The 12,804-nt window shown below is 30.6% G+C and overlaps 1 protein-coding gene across 1 annotated transcript in view; it reads left to right on the top strand.

Annotated features, from left to right (window-relative positions):
- The first annotated feature begins 12,599 nt into the window (after positions 1 to 12,599).
- LOC148226595 (ras-related and estrogen-regulated growth inhibitor-like protein A) overlaps positions 12,600 to 12,804 on the top strand; it is a 186,453-nt gene continuing 186,248 nt past the window's right edge. Inside the window, exon 1 of the mRNA XM_088204315.1 lies at positions 12,600 to 12,740. The gene's annotated coding sequence lies outside the window, so the exon portion shown is untranslated. The remainder of the gene's footprint in view (positions 12,741 to 12,804) is intronic.

The following is a 12,804-nucleotide window of genomic DNA, read 5'->3' as shown; positions in this document are numbered from 1 at the left end:
TAACCACACGGTACGCAATGTGTTAAAATAATGAAAAACGCACACTTTCTGTATACTTCGCATCCAATAAAGACTCGAACCACCAATGTGCTTGGATAGTTACACAAATTGAAGTCCTAATTTTCGCAAATAATCCCCGCCGCACGCTCCATTTTTAGGAATAATGCCCGGTATTCAATGTGTTCGTAATTGAAAACATGTTGAGAACAGTTTATTTACTTTGAACAGATCGGGATCATTTCAGGTCTAAATATTATAATAATATAAAATATCACATTTGGGATTGATGAATCTGAATTTAAATGCCCACGATACCTCTACATACATATATATATATATATATATATATATATATATATATATATATATATATATATATATATATATATATATATATATATATATATATATATATATAACAGAAAATAATGATAAATAAAAAACATTATATTTTATATTATAAAAATATGAATTTGATTAACTGTAATTTATTTCTTAGAAAATAGTATCAATAAATGAAGGAGTACGAAATAAATAAGCATTACAAAAATATATTGTAAACCTAACAAAATATAATAATGCAAAAAGTTGTAAAATAAATTAACGCAATTAAAAGTTGAGAATCGCTGATTATTTTGTTATAATGCTTCGGGTTGACAATATGTACTTAGATATTAGGTCTGGCTCAACATTTCGTTTTTTTATGCGGTTATCTTTGAATATTTTGGGTTTTTTGTAATTTTGTAAATAAGAATTTCAAGAAACATATCTCTAAAAATATTACCATCTTTACCTAAATCAAACCGATAAGATGGAGTTTTTCGGTAAAATTTTTATAACAGGGTGCGTTTAGCCTAACGGAAACGTTGCATTTGTTCGAAATTGGACGGTTGGGTGTCTTGCGAATATCGCCGCGTAAATCGACCGTTAAGTGTTAAAAAATAATTAAATATATTTATATATTATTGATACGTGATTCGCAATTTGGTGTTGAGTGATTTCACCATTTTTAATAAATAATATGTGAGATAATTCCATAGAAAAAATTGTGTATATATATATATATATATACGTAAACATACATCTTGAAACGAATTTATTTTACCCGAGTTTTGAGCCTCTGGAATTTAGAATTTCTACTTCTTTGAACTATTTTTAGTTAATATGATATTAGTAACATCTGTAGGTAAATCCCTAAATAAATACGTTACAGTAAATACGCAGTTTACGTGGGTTTTTTTCGTATGAAGTTAAAATGACGAAACCACAAATTTGTGCACACCGACGCAACGGAAGGTTTCTGAAACGCACAAATTTGTGCACACCGTACGCAATGTGTTAAGTATATAATTTTAAATAGTCTTACGCCTAATTACTTAAACACTTAATTTATGTATTTTTTATTTTGTGAAATGTTTTCCTATTTCAACTTTATTTATTCTTAGTTTTTTATTACTATAAGTTTAATTTTAAAATACTTTATTATTTGCAAAAAATTAAATTATCAATATTGAAATACGAAAAGGAACAAAAGTAATTAAATACGCCACTGAATACACAGTTTCGGAGCATATTATCTGGGGGCATAGAGCACAGACCTCAGCGGTGCGCCATCTATACTATATTTGCGTTAACACAGTCAGTTCGAGATTTCATCATTATTCATAATTTAGATAGAGATGGCAAGTTTGGGTTTACGCCCCTACTATTATCTCTAAAGCACACGATACGGATATACGTTCGATATACTTATCATTAGACTTTAATAGATTTTTTTTTATAAATGTGTTCAAAAATTATGTTAAGTGTATCGAACGTATATTCATATCGTGTACTTTAAAACTAATAGTAGGAGCGTAAACCCAAACTTACTATATTTTTCTAAATTACGAATAATGATGAAATGGATAGCTCTCGAACTGACTGTGTTAATGCAAATACAGTGTAGGGACTGTTGTCAATCTTCGTTCTCATTGTAACGAGATGGTACAGACTACCGCTTACATTTTTGTCTTAGGAAGTTCAATAGGAGGTTCCTATAAAGAAGAAATTGAGAAAGTTGTCTTTTGCAAAGCTATTAAAATAATTGATAATTCCTATGTTACTAATATTTTTGCAATTTTGTTAATATACATATGTCTTTTGAAAGTCCGACGGGCTTAATAGTAGTTAGTTGGTACATTTAGATATACAAAAATAGAATTTCTCCGTAAAACTCTCATTTTTTCGCCAACGCTTGGCCGTGACCACGACACGGAACGGACGACGCAGCGTTGATATACGACCTGCAGCCAGTATTAAAAAGTTTATATCCCGTTTTGATATACAGGTCTGTGCGCTATTATCCAATAAAAGCAGCCGAGCGAAGTGTTTTGGTCTGGAGCCAAGCCTCACGCCGCAGATTAAAGCCGACCATGGATGCAGCACCAGTTTTTCCTGTCAAACCGTCGATAATTAACAGGAGACGGGTTTGGCAGCTAATGGACCATCTTGTCCGAATGACCGACATTTATAAAGCAATAAAAAATAAATAAAACTATATCGTTCAATACCTATAACAAAATTTAATCATCCAATAACATTAAATTTAACTATGAGATTCGATTAAAAAATACTACAAAATTATTTTATTATGTACTTTTTAATTATGTTAAAATTCGGCGGCAGTAATGGTTTGGAACTTCTTCCAAAACTGGGTATAGGTGAGTTTATTGCCTACCGGACTTTAAATTGCCGTTTGCTTAAAAGATGTCGCAGCTTTACTCTATTAAATGTGGAATTACTGCACTGCACTCGTATTTTTATACGTGTCCTCAGAATTAATTATGAGAGAGCAGCAATAAAGTGCTGCGCCCAGGGCAAGGCCCTCTAGTGTCTAATATCAGAAGAGCCTTTAAAAATAAATGTTATCCATCCCTTTACGGTGCGGCAGTATAAAAACAACCTAACTGTTCTTTATAACTACAAGTACATTATATAATTAAAATACTGGTGTGTACATTATTAACTTATTGAAGTCACAATGAACATAAAGTATATAAATTATTGACAATATTTTAATTTATAACTATAACAATCCTTATAATAATAATAACTGAAACAAACTTAGACACATACTAGGTGCAAGCATATACAAATAATTACTTATAAATGTTACTTATTCATTATAATATAAGTTAAAGTAAAAATAATATTGCCTTAGCTAGAAATTGCAGATTAGCAACTTGTTCGATCTTCCAAACAGAAACATTAGTAAAAATAATGAGTTGAAAAGTATTACAAACTCAAAAGCTCACAAAAAGTAATAATGAGCTTCTAATATTTTGCTATTAAATACATGGGATATAAAATTACATTTGTTCTTTTAGAGGAATTTTCATTATTAATTATGACAAAGTTTTAAAATTGAAATCGATTTAATAATTTAAGTACATTATAAAAAAATATTTTATATAATTTTGGAAAAGATTAAATTGTATTTTTTTAATAGCTGTTATCATGTCTTGTAAGTGGTCGTATTTTTTATCAGAAAATGGAAACTGAGACGTTTATTTTCACTATAAACATTAATATTTTAATATATACAGCAACATGGTAATATATTTTATTATGCGATATAATCAGATGGAATTTGTATCAGGAAAAAATATGTACCAAATCGGTTTCCATTATAGTGAGTTTATATTTCCAGGCATATGAATCGTCTCTCTTGTATTGACTTTGTCTTTGAGAGTAAGACCTAATTATTTAATCATATATTTATTTTATTTAACTTAATTTGCCTTAATCTAACGTTTAAGACAATCCATTTTCAAACATATGTACATATGTTCAAACATATCAATGCAAATAGAGTAGAAGTATTGAATAAAAGTCAAATGTCACGTACACTGCAATGTTAAATTGATTAATTCTTTGTATGCAGAGATAAAAACATTCGTTTCACGACAACTATCAGTTAAAAGCGGGGGAAAAGGACGAAACTATGTCTATACTGCGTAGAGTAATACCATAAATTATTTTATTCTAAACCAGTGTCATATAAATAATTTACAATACACTATTTTATACTATAATAAAATAAAAACTTCATGATTGGCAACATCTATTAACAATTAAAGCACATAATATCGATAATAAAAACTCAAATTAAAGTATTAGCACAAAATACCAATGGTTTCAGATTTTTATCTAAATATGTTTAACCCATAGTTCCATATTTTTTTTATTTAAATAAAAAAAAATCCCAATATTGTAACTACTATGGTTTCCTTTCACTTTCATTAATATGTATTAATATATCACAACCTTGTACACATGAAAAATTAAAACATATTTTATATCAGCGTAAGTTTGTACATTTTTTTATTATAATAAATTAAACTAACACAAAAAACTGCACTCATTTACAGTTTAATACGTAATTATTATTTACAACAAAAGAGAAATAATATATTATTTCCAAGAAGAAATAGTAAGTTGATTCAATAAATATTTTTATATTGAAACTATTATTTTTAATTGTAAAAATTATAAATAATTAAAAATAATATATTAGGACTAATAAAAATTGTTTCTCACTCAAATAAACTTGAGAATGAATTCCTGATAGTTCTACATAATAAAAAATAAATAGGAGAGAATAAGTTGCTCTATCCAGAACTATTTCGCCCAGGAGAACATAAAGCGCTCCGGGTAGAATTTCCTAGGAGGTAATCTAGCACACTATCGTTGGCAATTCTCTCTCTCTCTCCTACACATGCGCAAAACAGAGACGTCGCTATTTTCCACTATTTCATCCTCGCAAAACAATTACTTGCTCGACCGGCCTTGACGTCCGAGACACAATCAGGGGTAGTGAACTCGTTCGATACGAGTTACGTAACTAAAACATAGCATTAAATACTTAAATACTTCAACAAATCGTACAAAAAGTTAATTAAGAAATAATTAATTAATAATGGAAAGATATCTAGTCACAAATATCGAAATAAATATGCATTCTCTTTTAAGAGGAAAATTATTTAATTTATTTCAAAACGTATGGGAGAAACTTGCAGTTGTCAACACCTTTCACACTCATGTTCTCCCATTACTCTGGCAAAGCCTTCTAATACAAAACTACTCATAGAAAACTTTTATTTGCTTGATTTGCATTCAATGAAGTAGTCATATGAAATTTTTTACATATTTTTTATACATCAAAAAATAAATTAAAAAAATAGTAAAAATAAGAAAAAAAATTTCATTTAAAATCTCTTATAATAAAATAATTCTAAGCACCTAAATTTATTACAAACTATTTTTTCTGAATTAATCCATCTTATTATTTTGTATTGCCATCTGTTGATGAAAGCATAAAGCTTTTTGCATCCTATGGAATTTATAACTCTAATTATTTAGAAGAGCATATGATTTTCTTTAAGTTAGTTATAAATTTAAATAAAATTTACATGAGTTTACGGATTTAAAACACCTGTTAAAACAAGTGAACTAAAGTTATAGCCTGTGTTAGAGTTCATGTCTACTTATCTTTAGTATTTTACATGTATTTTCACTTCAAAACTCATTCAGAAGGCTGAAAATAAGTGGATTCTTTTTATTTTCTATCTAAAACAAGTTTGGAGTCCACCTATTTTAAATATTCATGTCTACTTACTTTCAGTCGTTTATATGATTTTTTAGACTCAAAATTTGAACCTATAACAAGCTAAGAAGCACTTTGAAAAAAAAAAACATTTTTTCTATAGTGTTTTGAGCCTAAAAACGTTAACGTTTGAATGCCACGGACACCGTACGAAGCTCTGTCGAGTCACGACCGTATTGCCTTCCTATGAAGCACTCACAAATACTCCCATTTAAGCTTTGAAATGATATTACAAGACTTTAGGTATATAGAGCCATCTATGAAAAATCGATTAAAGCTATTATTACTCCAGCATTCATAAAATGGTTAAAGTTAAATGTTAACTTTTCAACGTCACCAGGGCTGTCATAAGCAACTTGTGTTTTCAATGGTTGGCACTACGGTCGTATATTACACCAAGGTACTTTAGCACATAAAGGGTTAAAAAAGCAAAAAAATTGTAAAATTTATAATCTTACATCTAAAACGAGTTATAAATTTAATTAAAGTTCACTTATTTTTAGCCTTCTACATGTGTTTTGCGCCTAAAAACTCGTATAAAAGCAGTTTTTATTAAGTTGTTTTTAAATACCATTTTATGATGAATATAGATGAATTGAATAAGTAAATTCAAAGAAAATGTTTAATATAAACATTGATGAAAGTTAAAATTACAATTTTTTCTCTGTTAGCGGGCTCAGTATACATTGCAATCTAAAATACAAAAATCTCAACTTTAGCAGAAAAATGTTATTTGGTAATATAATAAATTTTATTTATATGTAGTATTTTTTAACAAAATAAATACTATGTACAACAGTTAAGCAAAAATATTTAAAGTGTTTATGATTTTTATGTTATTAAAACTTTAGGATCGTATTTAATTTGAGTTGTGTGTATGTCATTCATCAATAAGGATAAACTAGACTAGTGGCTCCCAAAGTGGTCCCTACAGACCCCCAGGGGTCCCCGGGATCATTCAGGGGGTCCGTGGAAAATTAAAATTGATTTGGGGGTCCTTAAACAACGTAAGGTTTAATATAAAATTTAAAAAATGTGACACATTTTTATTAATATGGGAAGGTAAAATAAATAACAATGAATACAAAAAATCACAAGAATTGTTATTTGCTAAATGTTTGGAAACTGATACGAAAGATGAAACCTTATTTACTGAATTAAAAAGATTTTTCGATGTAAAAGCCCTTGACTAATATCGTCTCCGTTGCTACTGACGGTGCTCCAGCAATGGTAGGACGACACCGAGGCTTTTTGGCATACTTAAAACAAGCTATACCGAATGTATTATCGGTACATTGTGTCATTCATCTACATCATTTGGTCGCAAAAAACCTTAGTGAACGTTTGCATGAATCACTACATTATGTCATTAGAGCAGTTGATAAAATCAAAAGGAATGCCTTAAATAAGAGTTTATTTGCTTAACTTTGTTTGAAAAATGATGATGACTTATGACTATAATCGCTTACTACTTAACACAGAAGTACGTTGGTTATCTAAAAGTGCATGTTTGGATCGCTTCTATTCGCTCTTTGATTCAGTGTTGGAATTCCTGGAGAGTAAGGACAATGATTTGCGTCACAATTTAAATATCTCAATACATGACATCGCTTATAAGACTATTATATATTTATTTGCCAGATTTAACGAGACTAATTTGAAACTATAAGTTGAAACATTAAATTTAATCAAAACTAAATGTGTAATATCTGTGTTTGTCACAAAACTTTTGCTATACAAACAGAACTTGGGAAGAGGAGAATATTCTCAGTTTCCAAATCTTTCAAAATTGCAAAATAGAGATGAAGATTTGTTTAATTATTGTCAACACTTAATGGCGCTTCATTCGGACCTTAACCAAAGATTTAAAGACATTCTTCACTTGGATATTCCCAACTAGGTGCTGAACCCTTTTGCAAGTAGTCAAAGTCAGAGCACAAATACAGATGAATACATACTAATACAGGAGCAAATAATTTAATTATCCACAAATGAGGAGCTGAAACCAATGTTTAAACAAGGATACGACAACGTTCTGGTTACAAAAACAGATCCCATCTGGTTACAAAAACAGATCCCATCTGGTTACAAAAACAGATTATTGTACAGAAGCTGTTGATTGCTTTTCCGTCTTCCTATTTGGTAGAACGTGGATTCAGTGCCGTTATGAACCTCATCACAAAAAAAGAAACCGACTAGAAATTAGTACTCGTGGGTATTTGCGGTTGCTACTCACAAACATTGAGCCGGACAAAGTTAAATTTGTAATTTTTCTATTATGCATTTATGTAGTTTTTCACCCAGGGTCCGTGGGCAAGTTTTGAGTATGAAAAGAGGTCTGTGGGCCAAAAGAGTTTGGGTACCACTGAACTAGACAATAGCGCGAACACACAAAGGCTCTCGTTACCCCATAAATAACTCGCAAGGATTCTCAGGTGCGCCAGCATCCCTGCGCCAGCTTCTTCACCACTGTTCGAAGAAAACATTTCACCTATCAGTCTTTTGCAATATGTAATATAATTTAATAAAATTCTTACTAGTTTATATCTGCATCTTACTGGCTGCGAAGTCACACCTTTTGGGATTACAAAACCCTTAAACAATAAAAATAAAATGACTATCTAAGTCTGTTTTTAAAAATTAGACATACACTTACTCCAACAATTAATGATGATAAATAAAACATTAAATAATAGAAAAAGCACATGAATAATTATAAAGCTAGTATTAATTTGCTCATTTAATGAGATACTTATACTTTATAATATTGCGGAGTTAAAAAAACACAATTATTTTTTTATGCAACCATTCGGCTCACAAAAATAAAAACAAAGCTTGTCGGTTTTTAAAAACCCGCTTTTTAAGCTAAATTTGCATTGTTTTTTTTAACTCGGTATCCGTTTTAAATATTAGAATTAATATTCATTACTTTTATTATTTATTGAAAACATTAATATTTTGACTTGGTTACAAATAAAACGAGTAAAAAAGTGTGAGAATAACTATAGGGAGGATTTTTTAAATTCCCTATATTATGTGACAAGTACAATGCGTAAATTTCTCAAATAAGAAGAATTTGTAATTTGTTTAGAATATATCCTATATGAAATAGCTTTCTTCAGAAGTATGTGAAACAATAAAAGGGGAAAAATTAGGACTAATTTGGTCTTGCCAAAAGAGATGGAATAGCTTAGAAATCATGATTGAAGGGTTTTTAACATCGAAAGAGTGTATTATTTTTACTTTAAATGCTACTGATGTTTCGCACATGTAGAATGAACACCATTATCCTAATATCATATAACTTTGTAAAGTGTTGAGACCAATACATCTAGCGGCCGAGGCATTAAGACGACGAGATTCAAATTTATTGAATGGTGAAGGTCTATTAAATTTTTTATCAAGTCAACTGACAATTTTGAAAAATAAGACTAGTTCCAAGTTATCAAATGCTATAAAAAATAAATTCAATAAAGAGGAATTGGATTGGTGACTCAATTATTATTATATATGTATGTACTTACAAAATCCAAAAAATATTTCTTCAAATAGATTTACAATGTTTTCACTTGCTTTGAAAAATGAATCGTTAAACTATATCTTTGTGTACAAACAAATCACAACAATGAATGTGTCGAATAAGTTATTCAGAGCGTTAGGCCGGTTTCACACGTGTTGGATGGATTCGCCGGATGTGCCGGACGAATCTATCCGGCGCCAGCCCGACGCTGGCTGCCGGGTTGTCGCCGGCCGCGCTCACTACAACTGTCCGGCGCCGGGTACCAGGTTGAGTGTGGTGGGAGTAAAACTCAAACATGAACCAAGTCGTTGACAGTGATTGTGGTATCTTGTAATAAAATTAATAAATATATTCCTCGTGTTTAGGCAATAGCGGAAGAAATAGACCTCGAAATTTTAATTATATTAATATAATCTCTTTTAATTATCTTAGTAGAATACATACAACAATAAAATTCTACCGTGAAATGTGTGGAAGGACTTATGTGAAGCCGTTAATCCTAAATGACTGGCATCAGTTGACGGGGTATAGGTCGGGTTGGGAAAAAACCGGCCAGAGACCGGCCACGTGTGAAAGTTTTGTGAACAGCGCCGGCCAGGTGCCGGGTGAATCCATCCGGCACGTGTGAAACCGGCCTTACTCTTAATAGAACTATGGAGGAATCGATAAATAGGTTTCTTGAAAAGCCACAAGAAAAAACATGAAATTTAATAGTACTAAAAGCAAAATTTTTCATATACAAACAAAAGAACAACAAAATTTGGATTTTCTATTGCCGCTTATAAATTATACGATTTACTTCATTACCCAACGGAGGAGTGTTTTTTATTTCAGGAAATTTCGTTACTCTAATTAGTCATCACTAAGCAATCAATGGACATTTTGTGTTTTCAAAAAACATATTTTCTAAGGAGGAACACTGAATAAAATTTTAGTAAATTTGATTTTGTTTTAGTTATCAACAAATTTTATATAAAGTTAACTAATTACTTAATTAGAGAAGAATTTTGTCTTGCTATATTTTTGCAACTATGTTTATAATAAATCAACAAAGTTCAAAAAATCTTAAACTTTTTTTCACTATTTTAACTGAATTTTTTTTTCTCTAAAACTTAAAAAACTAGGTTTAAATATGTCTTAGGAAATATTGGATTTCGATAACCGTTTCTTATAAAAGTCAGTGTTTGAATAAGCCCTAGTTAAAACCCATTAATTGATTGAGTTTTTCATTATTTTACTAAATATGTATTTAAAATAAATTAAAAAATGTTTTTTACATTTTAAATTAAAAAAGCCTAAAAATAAATTATCATATATAATTAATAATTTATAAAAGCGGTTGAATTTCAATGAAAAAAGTATTATAAAATAAGTAAACAGATTAATTTATTCATGATTATAAATTTTGGAAATAGTAGTTTTTTATCAATGTCTTAAACCTTTATTACAAAAATATTTTTTTAGTTTGCTTATAGATGTCGCAAATTAGGCTAAACCATAATTAAACCATACAAATAGTTATATGCACTGTTAACAGATGTCATACTATATTAAAAATAAAAGTATATGAAAATTAAATTTATTTAATGTTAAAAAATATGTAACAAATAAAGCATTCGTTTCACCGGGAATAATCAATTATTATATTTAAGCTTATAATGATAAGATACACAATATCACGCAGAAGTTTTAATAGGCATTTTATATTAATTTTCGCTTTCTCACACGACACTCGCCCTTTTCTCAACGTCTCGAGAGCGTTTTCCATTAAATGTCGAAATAATTGATTGTTCGAGAGATAGTGACACATTTACGCAAAGCGCGCTAATGAACGCTATCAAGATCTTAATTATAATGGCGTCCGCGAACTTTTCGCGCAAATTGGCGTAAAGAAATTTGCGCGTGAATAAACGAAAAAAAAATTGCAAAACAAGTGTAACGGTCGTCAAACGGGTTTGACCACGAGAGGCGTGAAGATAGGCGGTGAAAAGATAAAAATAGAATCCTTTTTCAGAGAGGTGCTAAATCGACGCTTCCTCGAAAAGAGTTCGCTACCAAAATGGATTTTGCATGACCATATATGGGTTGTAAGATGTGAGATTTCAGATCTCCGAAAAAATGTCGATATACAGGCAAAATATACCGACGATTACTACCTTACTTGGAAAACAATAGTGGGCTTAAAACTGACATTTTCTGTTCTTTGGTAAGATTTAGTCTCAAGAAAGTCGTTCATTATTCAACACCTAAAGCTTTTTTAAGGTGACCAGATTTTTAATGCTTCAATCCAGGACGTAATATTTACATTGGTGTTGACTTGGCATAAACTCCACTGGTAACACGTTCAAGGTCTGAACTGTAGTGTAGATCTAAGTCAGAAATAAAATAATAATTCACCTGCTCCCTTTCCAATCGAAATCCCTGCTTAAAATCCAAGACAAAAGCAATACAACCAATAGTTCCATCGCCATCGCAGTGACAACTCTCGGTTATCTAGCATTATTATTAAGATTTTGTATAACAATATTACGACTCATAATAAGTGAGAATCGAATGAACCATTTCTGAACCAAATTTTGACCAATAAGAAAACGCAAAAAACAATCATCCCTTCTCAGAAGTCAAAAATACACGTCAAAAGAAATAAAATCGGGCCGGCGCCGTCGCAGTGAGAACGTTTTTTTCGGCTTTCAATAATAATCGTGAGACAATTGTCAATAACAGCTGCTGCTACATTACAAAAACAATATAAAAATAACTTTTTTGGATCATCAAAAAATAAAAATAGTCCAAAATTGTTTTACATTCTGCCGATTCGCATACATAATTTATTCTTATCGGAGCGGATTCTTAGATCACCTAAGCAAATATAAAGACGCCGGCCAGTTAGTCATAGAAAATCGCAAAAAAATTGTCACCCGTTACCATACTTCAGCCAATTTTTTACTCATAATTAATAAAATATTTCAAATATTTGTAACGGGTGGCAATTAGACAAATATTGAGGCGCTGCAGTAGTATTTTATTGAGTTATATAGTTACATATTATATTGAAATGTATACCTTTGAATGGTGAACGAGACAACACCGGCCGTTGTTTATCCGTCAAAGTTCATCAACAGGATGTGTCGCCGTAAGCCAGTGTTACCAGAGTGCAGCCAAAGTTTTGCTGATAATAAAATAAATACATATCCATAAATTTGTGAATTTAAAAAAAAAGTCAGTAACTGAAGTTGGATCAGCTTTTATGATTAATATTGACTATTTTTCAATTCAACTAATGAGCCGCATCCAAATGCTTGCTGTGTTACAGATTTGACAGCCATACAATTAATTGAAATAAATATAATTTAATGTTTTCAAATGACAGCACACGAGTCGACGTGAATTGAATATATTTTTATACTGGCAATATTAATCACCGCGTTGTTTTCGGTTAGTTGTACACGTTGGCAACACTGGTTGCGATTTAAAAGTGTCATCGGCAGTGGCGATGGGCCAGGGTGGATGAGGGATGAGACTGCTGCGGCTGAGTTTGGCTGTCAGCCCTACCTGGCGACGCTGCTACTCCAGGTGATGTTTCTGACACTTTTTGATTAGAATCACGGCTAATTGCATTCGTATTTCAACATATTTC

The sequence above is a fragment of the Plectrocnemia conspersa genome, unplaced genomic scaffold, assembly GCF_051122295.1.
Source record: "Plectrocnemia conspersa isolate PC_06_02 unplaced genomic scaffold, ASM5112229v1 ptg000014l, whole genome shotgun sequence".
Classification (NCBI taxonomy): domain Eukaryota; kingdom Metazoa; phylum Arthropoda; class Insecta; order Trichoptera; family Polycentropodidae; genus Plectrocnemia; species Plectrocnemia conspersa.
Note: the sequence above shows the minus strand (reverse complement) of the source record. Positions and strands in the feature narration are given on the sequence as shown.